General features: G+C 36.5%; 1 protein-coding gene across 10 annotated transcripts in view; it reads left to right on the top strand.

The window, feature by feature from the left end:
• Positions 1-16,165, top strand: part of TMEM117 (transmembrane protein 117) — a 192,887-nt gene that overhangs the window by 125,062 nt on the left and 51,660 nt on the right. The window lies entirely within an intron of this gene.

Genomic DNA, 16,165 nt, shown 5'->3' with positions numbered 1-16,165 from the left:
TATTTTATTAAGCTGAGGCAATAAAGGAAATAATAAGAGAAATTTGAAAAGAAAGCAGAATCAGATGGCTGATTGGCTACACACAAAGCTTATAAAGGGGTTGAGCTGATGCAAGTTTTATTAGCACTTAATTACCTGTTGGAAAATTGAATATTAAAATTTGGATATTGTTTTGCTTTTCTGCCTTTTTTTCCCAGCAAACTAGTATCATCCTACTGGCCAGTAAGTCTGAGTTCAGGTTTAGCTAAATTGATAGAATATATTATATAATTATATATCATTCTATATCAATAATGGAAATATGAACAAATATCTAGATCAATTTCTGCTGAAGGAACCTGGGGAATCTTTGCTGAAGGAAAACCTTCTCTGATCTGTTAGAATTCTTTGCACATTCCATCAAAGTAATGGATGAAGGAGAAATGCTTGATCTAATTTATTTGGATTTTCCCAAGGGTTCTGAGAGAGTTCTTTACTGAGTGCAATTAAGAAAACTAGTAAGACTAAGTGTGCTAACATTTAGAAATTGTCTCAGCAATGTGCTGAGTGAAAGGCATGAATAAAATAATATTTTTTTCTACATTGATAAGGCCGAGGAGTTATGTTATTTAATGTTTGAAGTAGAATTCATTATTTATATCCATCATAAATGTTAGTGACATGACAGAATTTAAAGATTAAGTTAATAATTTGAAAAATGCATGAGAGAGGGATCTTAGAAAAACAGGTGAAAAAAATAATGTAACTGAATACTTGAGTTATGGATGAGGGTGGGGGGGTTTCAAGAAGCTCCTTGTCATCATTGCAGGATGTGCAGAGGAAGATTCTGTCTCAGCGTGCAGGGATGGGCAAAAACATAAAGCAGATGTATAAAAACATTCCCAGACAGGTGCCAAGTGGGCTACCAATGATTACAATATCATCTGAGCAAAAAGATCAGTGTAGAACATCATTGGGTTTTTTTACCCTTCTCTGAAGGTTAGCTTTGTCTAAAAGACTGAAAAGGATATTAGTTAATATTTAAGAAAAAACTTGATTACACTAAAAGACTGGAAAAATGGGAAAAAGGATTAAAAGCAAGGTGACATGATAATTTTAAAATTTGCATGCCAGATGGGGAGACAAATAAAAAAATTAAGCAAGAAATTTTCTTCCACTCTGAAATGTTAAAAATCAATATTTTATTCCAAATAAAACTCACACTAAAAAATCCTACCAAAAGTTCAATGTAGAAGTAAGTAAAAAAAATGGATTTTCATGCAGGAGTCTCATACTAAAGGGTATGCTCAAAACCTAAAGGGTGACATAAATGCTTTTATTTTTAGCTTTAAGCAGTGAAATAAAACAGCCCTGGATGACAGTCAGTATTCTGTAGACATAACTTACATAGTGTAAATTTTACATCAGTAAAAGTAGATTCTTTTTCTCCACTAAGTAGGAAAAATAAAGGAGTGGTAACACTATGCATGGTAACATGGGGTATTTTTATTTACTTTATTGTTATAAAAATTAATTGTTTATTAACTTTATTGTGATAAGTATTGCCTCATTTCTGAAATGTCCTAAATGAAGCATCCTCAACAGTGTGTCCTACACAGATACTGCGTAGGACAAAATCCATCTATTCAGGACATTTTCTAGTTGCACACCTTTTTAATAGAGCTAATGCAATACTGTGTTTTAAAAATACAGTATTTTTTAAAATACTGTATTTTAATTATTCCTAGTATAGATATGTGATACACAGGCTAAAGTGGTAGATGAAATGAAAACCTTAGATACAAACTAGACTTTTTTTTTCTGCTAATGTCTTTTTTATTTTCGGGTTTACTTTGCAAAATTAAAAACTTCTGTAAACATACCAAAGATGGATGGATTTTAAAGGTGGTGAAGGCACCATACACTTATTTTAACTTTATGATAGTTAATTATGTGGCTGCTTTGTTTCTTATTTGGAAAAGTTTTCAGTTCTCCAATGCAACTAATTCACAAAAGTTTTGACTTATTTCTTCAATCTCCTGTTTTAAATCATTCTCTGGAAACATTGTCAGCAACTGCTTGTTGGTTACTCCTGAGGATTCTGGCTGACTTCTGAATTTCCTCACAATATAATTCTTCCACAAACAGCTCATCTAACTAAAGAATGATCAGTTGCTATTTGCCTTTGTGTAGTCCATCACTAAGGAGTATTTTGAAATGCCTTCAACTTTTTTTGAAGTCAGAGGTTGCCTTTTTTTCCTTAGGAAGGTCTCAATTTTGGTAATTTTCAGCTCTGTTCATGGCTAATTCCAGCATTCTGAGGCAGCTTTGTGTAACACTGTTATATTGCTAAGTGACACAATGCAAATGCAAACACACCTTCTCATGGGTTTAAGAAAGTGTGCTATCAAGAGGACTTCTAGGGAACAATGAAGCATCTTGAGCCTCAATGGAATTGCTAAGATGTTGCAGACAAGTTTGTGGGTCACAAAAGAGAGATACATACAAAGAGTTAAATATCTGCACCACCTGCAGTCAGATGAGTCCCTCTACAGACCACTGTCTCCAGTGCTCTGTCATCACCATCAGTACTGCAGAATTATGAGCATTATTTGAAACAGGCTGATTTTTTTTTTTGATATATGTTGATAACTTGGCTGATTTAAGAGAGGCCAATTATATATGACATGAGAGCACTGGCATTTGAAAGCAGCAAAAAGGAAAGGAATTTGTTGAATAAAGTCAAATAAAGATCTTGGACATGACTGATGACAAGTCAACAGCTGTAGCTAGTGGTAAGATAAATAAACACGACAATATAAAACCGTAGTAATTTTGATGTTGGATATTAGATGAAGCAGGGGCAGAGGTAGTATTTGAGAACACTTATTGTTTTGCAATTTTATTTTATTTTTTTCCCTGCAAACATTTAATAAATCCAACCAACACTAAAGGTGTCCCCTACACACGTGCAGAGGAGCGAGCTCTCCCCAGCAGTGCAGACAGGTGATGTTGTTAGAGGCAGCCCACACCAGTGCCCCAGTGTGGCTCTGTAGTCATCACCCATGCCAAAGCACTGCTCTCTGCCACCGAGGCCTGACATTACCTCTGCCTACCTTGTGCCTGATTTCACTGTCTCCTCCTTACAGCATCTTCTGCACTGACCTGCCATATCCTGTGGGCAGCTGCGCAGAGTAGCTGGAATAAAATCATAAGGACATCTCTGGGCTGTGTGCACAATTTGATCAGTAGAGGCAAGACCTGAATTCTCTCCTTTGGAAAATTGTTCCAATATTAATTGTCTTCAAAATTTTCCTAACAGAGTATGGATGATTTGTAATGAGCAATGCATAAAGAATATGAGCTTTTAGCCTTAGGGAAAAAACAGAGCACAATCAAAAGGAAACCAGTTTACAGGGATAGAGGAAAGAGCTGCTGAGGTCTGTGTAACCAGGTAACAGAAAATTGATATTCAAAGGTAGATGATCGAAATGGGGGATTGTAGAGATAACAGTGGATTGTGCAGCTGAATCTTGATTGCAGACAGTGACAGCACAATATATACAAGCTGAACCTTTGAATATGCAAGTTCCAGGCTGGAATCCATTTCTGTGGTGTCCCTGGCTAGACATTCATTGTATGTGTGCACAGTCTTTATTGGTGCAATAAAGACAATTGTCCTTTGACACTGGATAATGCAAAACAGATACCAACATGGAAAATAAATAATGAAATATGGATAATTTTAAATTTTTGATTCTCTGTTTGCTGTTTGACTTCACAAACTAAATATTCTTCTATTAGTATGTATTTCCATAAGCCCCCGCTAGCTTTCTTTAATAAAAAATATAACTGCACATGCTTAGAAATGTGTGTTAGGAATCACAGTATTTCAATTTAGCACCTATTTAAATTTAAAATCTAGTAATATAGGTTTGGAAGCTTTTATTCAAAGTCATTGTGCAGAATTGCTACAGAGTTCTAATTTATGTACATATGTTTATACTGGATTGCTTCAAACATAGCTGAGGTTAGTATTCTTAACTGGACAATATTTTGTACCCTGGAAGCAGAGAAAGCTTCTTTGGGAGATAGATAGCCACATCTCCTATAAAAAAATAAAAGCAGTTTCTATAAGAGATTTTCTATTATGCACCTATTTGAATGTTTGGTTTGATAAATTATATTTCCATATTCTATGTTTTCACAATCAAGGTGATAAGTTTATACTGGAAAACTATGTTCTTTTCACGTGTTCAAATGATGGCTTCTAAAAACATTCATTCTTCTCACAACAGGCTACATTGAGAAAAACTAACTACACATTGTAACTCAATCAATTTAAGTTGTGCACTAACTGAAACAAAACAAACCTCCTCATTAAGTTTGAGTAGAAGTTTTTGGGATACATTCCCACAAATAAAATGGCATGAATTGTAACTATAATATATGTGCATTTAGATACACGTGTATCTCTCTATTTAGATACACGTGTATTCTCTCCCTGGTTTGGAGGTTTTTAAGTTTATCAATTAATTCGTATTTAAGGAATTTATCTTGGGATAAGGTACTGATTACTGAACAGAAACCTGGCATCATCTAAAAGGTAAAGCTGATTTCCTGGTAAATAGCATAAATAGTATAAAATAACATACAAATATTTCCTAGTATTATTGCTCTCAGTAAATCTTATACTATAAACTCAGTCAATATTATCAGTTCGGATAAGCAAGACAATACATAAGTTTTTTCTGATTTCCACTTGGTCTCAATACAAAATATTCACTAAGGTCCTCCACAGATGATTTATATTGAGTGATCTGACTACTAATCTGGTCTGGCATTGTTAAATATATTCTGTCAGGATAAAAACTGTCCATGAATAGTAATTGTTACATTTAGTCTGGCCATCAAGATGTATGATTATAGCTTTTCAAGAAATTGCTAAAATATTTTTGAGAACATTTATTTAACTTCTGGGTATTATTGGTAAGCTATGCTGTGAAATAACAATTTGTTAACTTGAAAAAATGTTGAAAATAATTCATCATAATACAGAGTGCTGAACTTTCTTTCATGTAAATGAGTTGTCTAAGGTTCCTGTCTATTTTTAGTTTTCATTATTTATTATTTTGAATATTTGAAAGCATCGAGTAGATAAAAAAATATTGTATCAAAAATATTTGCAGGGAAGTTTTTCTTCTAATCTATGTTTGGTCCTGTACAAATTCTCTGATTCATGTCCTGAGAAAAACTTTTCCACTTGGATAACAAAGTGCTTTTACATTTCTACTGTGGAAAAGTAAAGGTGGTCAAAACTCACCAGAATGGCTGAAGCTTGGCAACCACATGAGTCAGATACATTTTTTGACCTTGTTCTGACCTTTGAGATGCCCTCACTCCTCAGTGCATGAGAACTATTGCAGTAGTGTCAGCAACTCAGGGTTCTCCCACCAGTCTGCTCTCCCCAGCCTTTAGGTGGAAGTGTTACTCAACCCCCAGCAGAACATGTCTGCCTTTCTCCTTCCCTTCTTCCCTTCTTCCCTTCTTCCCTTCTTCCCTTCTTCCCTTCTTCCCTTATTCCCTTCCTCCAGCACAGCAATTGCCCAAAATCCTGCAGTGTTTGCAGAAGCAAGAGGGAAAGGGTAAGGATGGTCTGGAGCCCTAGGTCACCTGTGGGCAGGGTGGCTCCCAACACTGCATTTGCTGATCTAACATTCTGGTCTGTCTCAACCTCTCCCTGGCTTTTCTGGGAGCATCTTAGGGACTGCAATCACTCCACAGGCATCCCATGTGGCCACATGGAGTGGGCTCTGCATGGACTACTAATGCACTCACTGCATGAGGGGTGGATGCTTTGCATGACATTATTTATATATGAGCAGAGAGAAGGTTTGCATATGGGAGGCCGTGCAGGTGGAAGGTTCCCATCTGTCTCTATCTACCAACTCTCAACTATCTCAACTATCAAGGAGGAAATCTGTAGCTTGCCTGTGCCAGTCTCTATTTGGAAAGGCTGTGTCATGCATTTTCCCATATCCTGGTCGTGATAGGAAGAACAGTGAGACAAATCACTCTAGATTTCACTTTTCTTCACAAGGCAAAGCATTTGAGGGAGATATAATTAAGTTTAGGGAGCTCTGAGCTCAAATTTTTGCATTTTTGACATTAAAAAAAAAAAAAATCTTTAAAACCAAAGCAACAAACTAAAATTGTGAGATCACTTTAGCTTGAAGATTAAGTTCTTTATTTGTCTCATTCAAGTTACATAAAGTGGTCTTATCCTATTTTTTTCTGATGGAGACTCTTACAAATCAAACAAAAAGATATGTTGCTTCTTATTTGTATTTGCATGAATAAGAGAAGGGTTGGCAGAGCAGGAGAGCTAGTGTGGCAGCTTTCCTCTCACATGAACTAGAACATACTTGCTCATCTACATCCACTCACATAATCACACGCTTGAGAGGGCAGCAGAGGGGAGGAAGGGAGCTCCTAACACCCCTGCATTACACCATTCCCCTTGTAAGTTCTAGTGTGGAAACATTTCATATCCTGGGGTTTTAAAAAAAAATATTCACAGACCAATCTGGCTAAAAGATAATTATACTGAAGAGAGAAAAGCATTATCCATTAGCTACAATGGGATTTTGGACTGGGCCTATAGACATAAATTTCACTTTTAATTTGGATTTAAATTCTTTGAACCACTGTAGTATGTGTATATTTTATACCATGTTTTTTCAGTTCCTCAGCCTGTTTAAGCTTTTTGAGTTATATTGGGTAGACACTTGCAATTTAGTAGTTGATAGCCTGTTAGAAAGAAAGCCTGGTTTTATTCCTATATAATTGCTAGATTCCTAAGTATAGCCTTTGTAATTGAATGGATATGGCAATCCATGTTCACCTCTTTCTAAAAGTACATTTTATTCCATCTCTATTACTGAGGAAGAGGTATATCATGAACAATTGCTAAAAATATTTCATCCAATGTATATCTTTAATAAAACTTCTCAAGGTGCAATGTCTCTAGTGTTTCAGTAATAACAGTACTGCCAAATGACAATGCTTTCACAAAAATTACATTCTATGCCAAAACCTGAAAAGCTCTAATTCTTAGATAAAAAATTTTCACAGGAAATTCCAAAACATTCTTTCCTCTGAACAGGCAGTTGCAGTTCTTGGTTCAACCACAGCTGGAGCAAGTCCTTTAGGACCTTTTTTCTACTTTCTGCAGAATTCCTGCTGAGCAGAAGACACCTCTTCTTCCACTCAGATGCTGGAAGATTTTCCAGAAGAGCAGAATCAGTGATGTGGTGGTTGTTATATCATTGCCCTCTCTCTGCTTGAGTGCTTTACCTTTCTTCTTTGTTTGTTATTAGGAATTTCTTTTCTATTTTTAGCATTTACAGCTAGCCTAGGCTGCATTCTAGGTCCTCTCCAAAATCAGGATGAGTGTAGCTGTCACGTTAATACACATTATGTGATCTTATAAGGCAGAAAAAAAGTGTTAAAAGAGAAATAAACACATGAATATTAAAACATGTAGTCAGATAATTGAGATAGCCACCCCAAGATAGAAGTTCTAAGAATTGCAGTTACATCAGCATACACATTGTATAGTCCACATTGTGGACTATTATTCTAACAAAAGAAGGAAACATTTCAGATTATCAATGTAGAAATTCAGTCTTGCATCCTTGCTTCAGTGTGCAGAGGCCTGGCAAAAGCTTAGCCTAAAACATGGTCAGTTCAAACTCATTTTGTTGGGAAACCTGTAAAGAATCCATCACACCAAAGATTTGGTGCATAGAGAAGTTGCAGTGTCAGACAGTGGTTTTGTGCAAGATGAGAACTCTGAAAGCCCACAGAGTTCAATGGAGATCAGAAAGTGCTTCAGCTGCTCATACTCACAGCCAGAGTTCATAGACTTTGTCATGGCTGGATTCCAAAAATCAATAGAGTTTTCTAAAATAAATGTGATGACTAGAGTAATGAAATTATTTGCCTTCCTGGAATGCTGGAGTATTTTTTAAAAAATTTATTTCTCCCTAATGGCATGTTTAAATTTTTGCCTTAGAATTTGCTGATGTACTCAGTTTAATTTCTGACTCATCTTCCTCGTAGAATCATAGAATGGCAAGGGTTGGAAGGGAATTTAAAGATCATCTCTTTCCAACCCCTCTGCCAATCCCTTTCACTACACCAGACTTCTCCCCATTCAAAGTGGCCTTGAACACTTCCATGGCTGGTGCATCCACAACTGCTCCGGACAACCTCTTCCAGTGCCTCACCACTCTTACGGGAAGGAATTTCTTCCCTGTACGTAATCTAAACTTGCCCTCTTTCAGTTTAAAGCCATTCCTCCTTCTCCTATCACTCCATGTGAAATACCTTGTGAAAAGTCCCTCTCTCCTTTCTTGTAGCTCCCTTTAGGTTCTGGAAGGCTGCGATAAGTCTCCCTGGAGCCTTCTCTTCCCTGTTTTGAGCAACCCAACCTCTCTCAGCCTGTCTTCATAGAAGTGGTGCTCCAGCCCTCTGATCACCTTTGTGTTCCTCCTTTGGACTCCCCCCAATAGGTCCTTGTCCTTCTTTTGGAGGTCCCAGAGTTGGATGCAGCACTACAAGTGGGGTTTAACAAGAATGGAGTAGAGAGCAGAATCCCCTCCCTCGCCCTGCTGCCCATGCTGCTTTTGATGAAGCTCAGGGCAAGTTTGGCTTTCTGGACTGCAAGTGCCCATTGCCAGGTCACGTTAAGCTTCTTGTCCATCAACACCTGCAAATCTATCTCCCCAGGGCTCCTCTGCCAAGGGAAGAAATTAATCCAGTCCTTCTCTGCCCATGCTGTACTTGTGCTTGGGATTATGCTGACCCAGGTGCAGGACCTTGCACTTGGCCTTGTGGTTTGCATTGGCCCACACCCCTCAGTCCTGTGAAGGTCCCTCTGGGTGTCATCCCTTCCCTCCAGCATTTTGATTCTACCACACAGTTTGGTGTTGGCAGCCTGGCTGAGGTGTGCTCGATATCGCTGTCCATGTCACCAACACAGATGTGACACCAATACCAACCCCTGGGAACATAACCCTTCACAAGTGACTGATCACAGCTCTTCAAATGCCATCCAGCCAAATTCTTATCCACCCACTCGTCCATCCATCAAATCCATATCTCTCCAGTTTGGAAGAAGGATGTCACGTGGTGCAATGTTAAATGCTTTGCACAGTTCCAGGTAGATGATGCCAGTTGCTCTTTCCTTATTCGCCAATGCTGTAACACCATCATAGAAGATCACCAAAACTGTCAGGCACCAACCTTCCCTTAATGAGGATTACTATTCCTGTGTTTTGTGTAAATACTGAGTATTTGCACATGATCATTGTTAAATGTTGTTCGCCTTTCAGATCCATCTGAAGAAGCAATTCTGAAACTGATTTGTGCCCAGTGAAGGTCAGCTTAGAAACTATGTTTTTTAGACTTGTGGATTTCATGTGTAACTGGAAGCACAAACACAGTGAAACTGTTCCACCAACATTAATGGGATTTTTAACAGTGAGAACTGGAATCAGTCTCCCTGGGGACACTCTGGATGAAATTATTAATCTTCTGTAGTTTTCAGAAGGATATGGCATTTGTCATCCATTGAGTGTCTAATTAAAAAACTTATATTCCTCTTGATTGCCTGATAGTTCTTCATGATGTGACTTCTGCTGTGTCTTGGGCATCAATTTTTCAAATGCAATTAGTGAAACTCTCCACCATATCCACCTGCTTTCTGATGCAAACAGGCTAACAGCCACAGAGTTCCAGTGAAATAATGGTTCCAGTGAAATTACATCTTGAGATTCAAAGTGCTGCACATTACTAGAATGTGGTTGTACATTCTAATTTGTGATGCTTTAAAAGAAAGAAAAAAATGTCTTGGTGTATCCAAATTCAGTTTTTTAGGCCTAAGAATTATAGTACTCTGTCTTTTGTGAAGGCTGAACTTAAATTTGGAGCAAGAAGTCATTATCTGAGTGCTGCCAGACTTCATCCTCTATCCCATTCTGCCCCCAGTCAGATTCTTATACTCCTTGACCACTGTCAGAATGAACCCTCTCAATAAAAAAGAAAACCTAATTAAAACTATTTGTTTAGGATGTGCTTAAAACAGTTACAAATATGAATGTATGAATGCTTATTTAGTCCATGTATAAAACTTCAATTTAGATGTAAGGAGGCTTTCTTTTTTTTCTTACTTTTCTACTTTGAAAAAATTGGTGTGGCTGTAAAATTAAATGCATCTGCTGACAGCCATCTCAATCAAGGTATTCAACTTCATATCTTTTTTAGGCTGGCTACCATAATGAGAATATTGTGGCTATATTTTTATTTCAGATAATTGCATGTGGTCTGACTGCAATTGTGACTGCGGAAAAAGCAAGGCCTAAAACAAAGAGTAGATTAAATTTTCAAGGAAATCACAACAAAAGATTGTTAACAAAAGGTGCCCTGCAGGGCTCTTGGTTTCATAATGTATGTTTTGATACTTTAGCATCTTTGCTAGACTTTTCTTCTTTTAACAAAAAAAAATTCATGTTAGCAGTTAAGCCCTTACAAAACCAGCTGTCAGTTAAATTTCAGACCATGAATATTTTGAGCATGCTTTTTCTAGCAGGAAGTTATCCCAATGAACACAGTGATTTTGTGATATTGACTAGTGATGAACACATTTTGTGTTATTGACTAGTCAAGGAGCTTCAGTAAACTGTGTAAATAACAATACTTTTAATACAGTACTTGACATTTTCCATCTTTTCAGATTCTTTATGTATTGAAATGATTGATCTACTCCTTCAGTCAAAACCACCTTGACTCCAGTTTACTGCTGTTTGCTTTATATTAGTGATTGTGTTGGTGCATTGGTGAGCACAGTGCTGCCTCTCATGCAGACAAAGAGTAAATCTTTCTGGATTTCAATGGAAAGGGCATCAGCCCTTGTCTGTGATGGCCAACGGGTAAAGCAAAGCCAGTGAAAACAACAGGAAAAAACCTTTCTCAGCCCTGAGAATGGTTCACATTTTTCAGAGATTTGTTTACTGCTTTTTGCTGTTGTATCCTTGTTTGCTGCTTCCCCATTTATTTTTACACATCCTACCAGATTCTGCTAGTTCTGCTATAGAAAAATACGAATTTTACTTCATTTCTTAAAGACAATCTTACAATTCAGAAGGTAAAGGGAAAGGGCCAAGAAACTATCAAATTATTACATTAAAATGAAGGAGGTTTTCATTTCAGTTTTGTGACTTGCTATGGCAGTTTTAATTTATTCAACACTATGCTTAAAATAATAAAAAAAAGGAAGTTATTTCTTATTTTAAAAATACTAGATACCAATTTGTCCCTGTTCTGAACAAACTTCTTTGAGACTGTGTGCCTTTGTTAGCTCCTGTGCAAGCACGTTTTTCATACATGGTACTTTTCATTTATATGGGTTGGTTTGAATTTATATTCAGGGCACCTCTTCTATGGAGGCAGGCTGAGAGAGCTGGAGTTGTTCAGCCTGAAGATGAGAGTTCCAGGCAGTATAGCCTATATATATATATATATATATATATATATATATATATAGCACCTTTGCAATGACTAAAGATGACTTTGCAATGACAAGAAAGATGGAGAGGGACTTTTTACAAAGACATGCTATGATAGGATAAGGGGGAATGGCTTTAAAGAGAAAGAGGGTGGGTTTAGACCAGATGTAAGGAAGAAAATCTTTCCTGTGAGGGTGGTGGGGCACTGGAACAGATTGTCCAGAGAGCCTGTGGATGTCTCATCCATGGAAGTGTTCAAGGCCAGGTTGGACAATGCTCTGAGCAACCTGATGTAGTGAAAGGTGTTGGCAGGGGAGTTGAAAAATGTTCTTTAAATTCCCTTTCAACCCAAACCATTGTGATTCAGTGATCTCTACTATGAACTGAAACAATAAATTTATAACTTTTAGAAAATTACTTTTAATTACATAATTTAATAAAAATTAAATTATTTTAATAAATTAATATTTTTTAATAATCAAATACTCATGACCATGGTTTGAAAACAAACTTCTATTATAAATGCTTACATGGAACCTCCATTGTGCCAGCCCAGGAGAAGTGAACTCTGCCCCAGGGAGGTTACTGTCTGGAATTCTAATTTTAAAAAGAAACATAGCACAGAAATGTGCTAAATCCCTCATCTATAAAGATATATTTGCTGCTCACAGAAGTGGTGTGCCAGTAAAAAAATGGACCTCAACACATGCTCAGCTTCCAGTTATTTGCGTGCTTTGACCTGACCTCATCTATTGAATATTTAAGGCCAATTGGCATAGTACAGGAAGCATAGGTCTTGGGAAGGAAATAGAGTGATGCATGTTTTCAATGACAATAAACAAGCTGGAAATATCTTATTTGACTTTTAAATTATATACTGCGTTGAAAGAGCTGGAATTTAAGTGGGAAACAATCGGTTTTAAATTGAATAAATTTGATCTGGAGAGTCTGGAGGAAGGCAGGACTGGAAATGTCATTTTTAATGCATTAGTTCTCAGGATGAAACTTCTCTCAAAGACAGGTCCAGATTTCTTGTTGAAGTTTGTCTTTAGTATTCTGTCACATGAAGTCTAAGATACTCATGCTTTTAAACATTATAAATAAAGTATAATATGAATATTAGTGACTCTCAATTATTCTTTCAATATCCGATACAAGCTTGACCAAGCTGCAATAGTGTACCTCTATTATAAAGCTTTTTTTTTTTCTTTCAAGCTGTGGGACAGCTGATTTTAATGTCTTAAATACTGAGGATTTAAGACTGTTTGTAGCTTTCAGGTTGATCATAGAATCACTTAGATTGGCAAGCACCTTTAAGTCCAACTGTTAACCCAGCACTACCATGTTCACCACTAAATCTTGTCCCTAAGTGCCACATCTACATGTCTTTTAAATACCTCCAAGCACTTCCATGGGTAGCTGGTTCCAATGCCTGACAACCTTTTCAGTGAGGAAATTTATCCTAATAGCCAATCTAAACCTCTCCTGGCACAACTTGAGGTTGTTTCCTCTTCTGTCACTTGTTGCTGGTTACAAGAGACTGACCCCACCTGTCCACAACCTCTTTTCAGGCAGTTGTAGAGAGCAGTAAGGTCTCCCCTGAGCCTCCTTTTCTCCAGGCTAAACAGCCCCAGCTCCTTCAGCCATTCCATATACTTGTGATATGGAGTTGTGCTCCAGACCCTTCATAGGTTTTGTTGCCCCTCTTTGAACATGCTTGCTACAGCATCTCAAGGTTTATTAGGGCAGTGCTTGTGGAGATCTTAAGGATTTTTTCCTCAGGGTGGCTTACTTTAAATTTTAGCTGATAGACTGTAATTATACTAACCTTTTATAATTTGAACAGGAAAAGTTTTGGTTCATAGTAGAATAATCTACAGTGTACAACATTATCTTAGTTTTAATTAAGATGCTTTAAAACTTTCAACTTTTCCTCTTGTGTGCATCTGAACTGATGAAATTATCTGCACTACTAAAGTTTTATTTTTTTGGAAGTAAAATATTTATACCTTCTCACAAAGCAAATTAATTTACAAGGTGAAAGCACAGACAAAAGTATCTTGTATGTGATTATTGTATTTCAAAGAATGATTGTTTTATGTTTCAGAAAGGTGGCACTTAGAATTAAGCTTCCATTTTAAGTGTTTAGCAAGTTTGTCAACCTGTTGTATGATTTCCAGCTCTTCTTACCTGAAACATTTCTGTGAAACTTGATTCTGATGTCTTCAGTTATGAGTAACAGTTTCTTCTTGTGCCACAAGATCTTTCTGTGACTACAATATATGTTGGCTGGTTTCAAAAAGCATACACTCTTTTAATCTATACACAACCTCAATTAGTGCTCAGGTCAGTAAGTGGGAAGACATTTATAGAATCAATCATTTTGGGTTAAGGAGTACACATACTGCAAGTGTACTAATGGAATGGAAATAATGCCTGGAACATCTCCAGAACAGTCACAGTCTCAATGGAGCAATTAAATATGTATGAAGAATGTTTGCAGTGAAGTTCAAACACATCAGCCTGAGGCTTATTTTTTTGGTTTAATTTATTCTCAGCCTTTCTGTGTACTGCTGCTTGATGATTCAAAAACACTTCTGCACATTGCCTCCTGCATCATCTGTGTATACACTGACTGACAGATACGGTGACAGTTGCTATTTTTAATCACTGTCTCAGGAACAAGGAGTAGACTCTACAGTAGAAAAGTGCAGGGTTAGTATTGAGGTTAACAGTTTTTATTCATTAATGAATTCAACATAATTCACAGTATGGAAAATAGTCTTCAGATTTAATTCAGGCAGTGTTTGAATATTTAACAAAACTTCTTAGTCTGAATCTGTTGGTGTTATTAGAGTATTTCATGACATGCCCTGTATTCCATATCTTCATATCACTGCTTTTATCCTTCATGAAAGAGATGCTTGTCCTGCAGTTAGAGACTGCTTTTTTTAATATTATTGTGAATGCCAGCACACCTTAAAAAGTTAGTGGCTCTATTTCCTGGTAATTTTTGCTCTTTGCAAAATGTATGAAAGGACATGTGCTATTTTCAGCTTTCTCTGCTGTTTTCAGCCTTAAATAAAACCATGCTATCTGGGGCTTTGTAAAGCATGTTTGTTTCCTTTGATGGTCCAAGTTCTGTGATTTGTGACTGATCAGAGAGCACCAGTGTATTAGCTGGTTCATCTGTTATCAATTCATGCGCTATGAGTAAGTGCCATTGTCATGTAACCAAGCTTAGAGCTATTGGCAAAGCAACTGAGCAAAGACAGCCTTTTAAAAGGATTACTGGTAATGTAATTACTTGTGGAAGATGTATGGATATCTCCTGAATGAAAACACCAGCATCTTAATATGTTCTTTAAGCAATACCATTAGTGGAATGAGAGCTCGTGTTCCAGTAATGGCATACTCTGCTGCTGGATAATGGCACAGTGAAGCAAAGGCATTTGTGTGAAGTAAACACTGAACTAAAGCCAGATACGTGCTTTTGTTTCTTTATTAAGTTTCAAGGCTGTTATTGGAGCAAAATTTACTTTCTAGTGATATTAGAGTTATTTTATTAAGTGCAAGGGGGTTTTGAGGCATCAGAACTTCCAGTAGATTTTCCTTAGGTCTAGAGGACAATCTTTTTATACCTATAGTCAATCTATAATTGCTAATAATATAAATAATTTTAGTGAAAGAAATATGTTTTTAATATTACCCCTATTACCAGAGATATCAGCAGTATGTCATATCATTTAATTTTATAAGGAAGCAGAATTTGTTTAAGACCTTCAGTTCAGGCATAGAATAAGCAATCTTGGTGAAGTTGCAAAATTAAGAAAATCTTTGTGAACAGTTGTTAATGATGGCTTTTGATATTGACTTTAACCATCAAGATGATTGACTTTTCTTAGTGAAAATGTACATGTGTTTAAATAAACACCTAACCTTCATCTTTTGAAAATCAATGAGAAAAACCCAGTAATAATCAATGAAACTTTAATTATCTTTTAGAAACTGACAGATTTTTTTTCCAGTTAGTTGTAGGGGATGGTTTTCCTTGAAGTGGTTAATAAGCTTCATGGCATCCATAAAAATAGGTTACTGAAGCATACAATGATAGTTATCCTGTTTGATTTGTTTAATCTTAAACTCTTTTCTCACCTTTGATAGTACTTCCCTGTTAGAATTTCTCTATTTCTTTCTTCACAGTGTTAGTTCATATCTTCTCATTATTCAATAAGCTTGGTGTTAAATTCCAGTGCTTGGTGCATGTGGGTTTTTTTGTTTCCACCTAATAAGACTCCTTTTTATATTAATTTATTGAGTTTTGCTACTGGTTTGTTTTTTTTTTCTTAAAAACCTATTTTCTGATTTTGAGTAATAACAATATTCTTAACATGTGTATGATTATAGTATCAGAAACCTGATTGAGTTATTGATTGTGATATGTGGGAAAATAATCTGGCTTTATCAGTGTCAGAAGCTACGTACTTACCTCGTGTAATACAGCATTCACAATGTGTCGTGTGACATCAGGTTTTGCCTCTCAGTGGAAGGACAGACTAAAAAAGAAAGCTGACACTAATATCAAGGTGTATGTAGTCAGAAAGAGATGCATAGGA

This window comes from Cyanistes caeruleus, chromosome 4, assembly GCF_971803275.1.
Source record: "Cyanistes caeruleus chromosome 4, bCyaCae1.hap1.1, whole genome shotgun sequence".
NCBI classification, from domain to species: Eukaryota; Metazoa; Chordata; class Aves; order Passeriformes; family Paridae; genus Cyanistes; species Cyanistes caeruleus.
This window is presented reverse-complemented; position numbering and strand designations above follow the sequence as displayed.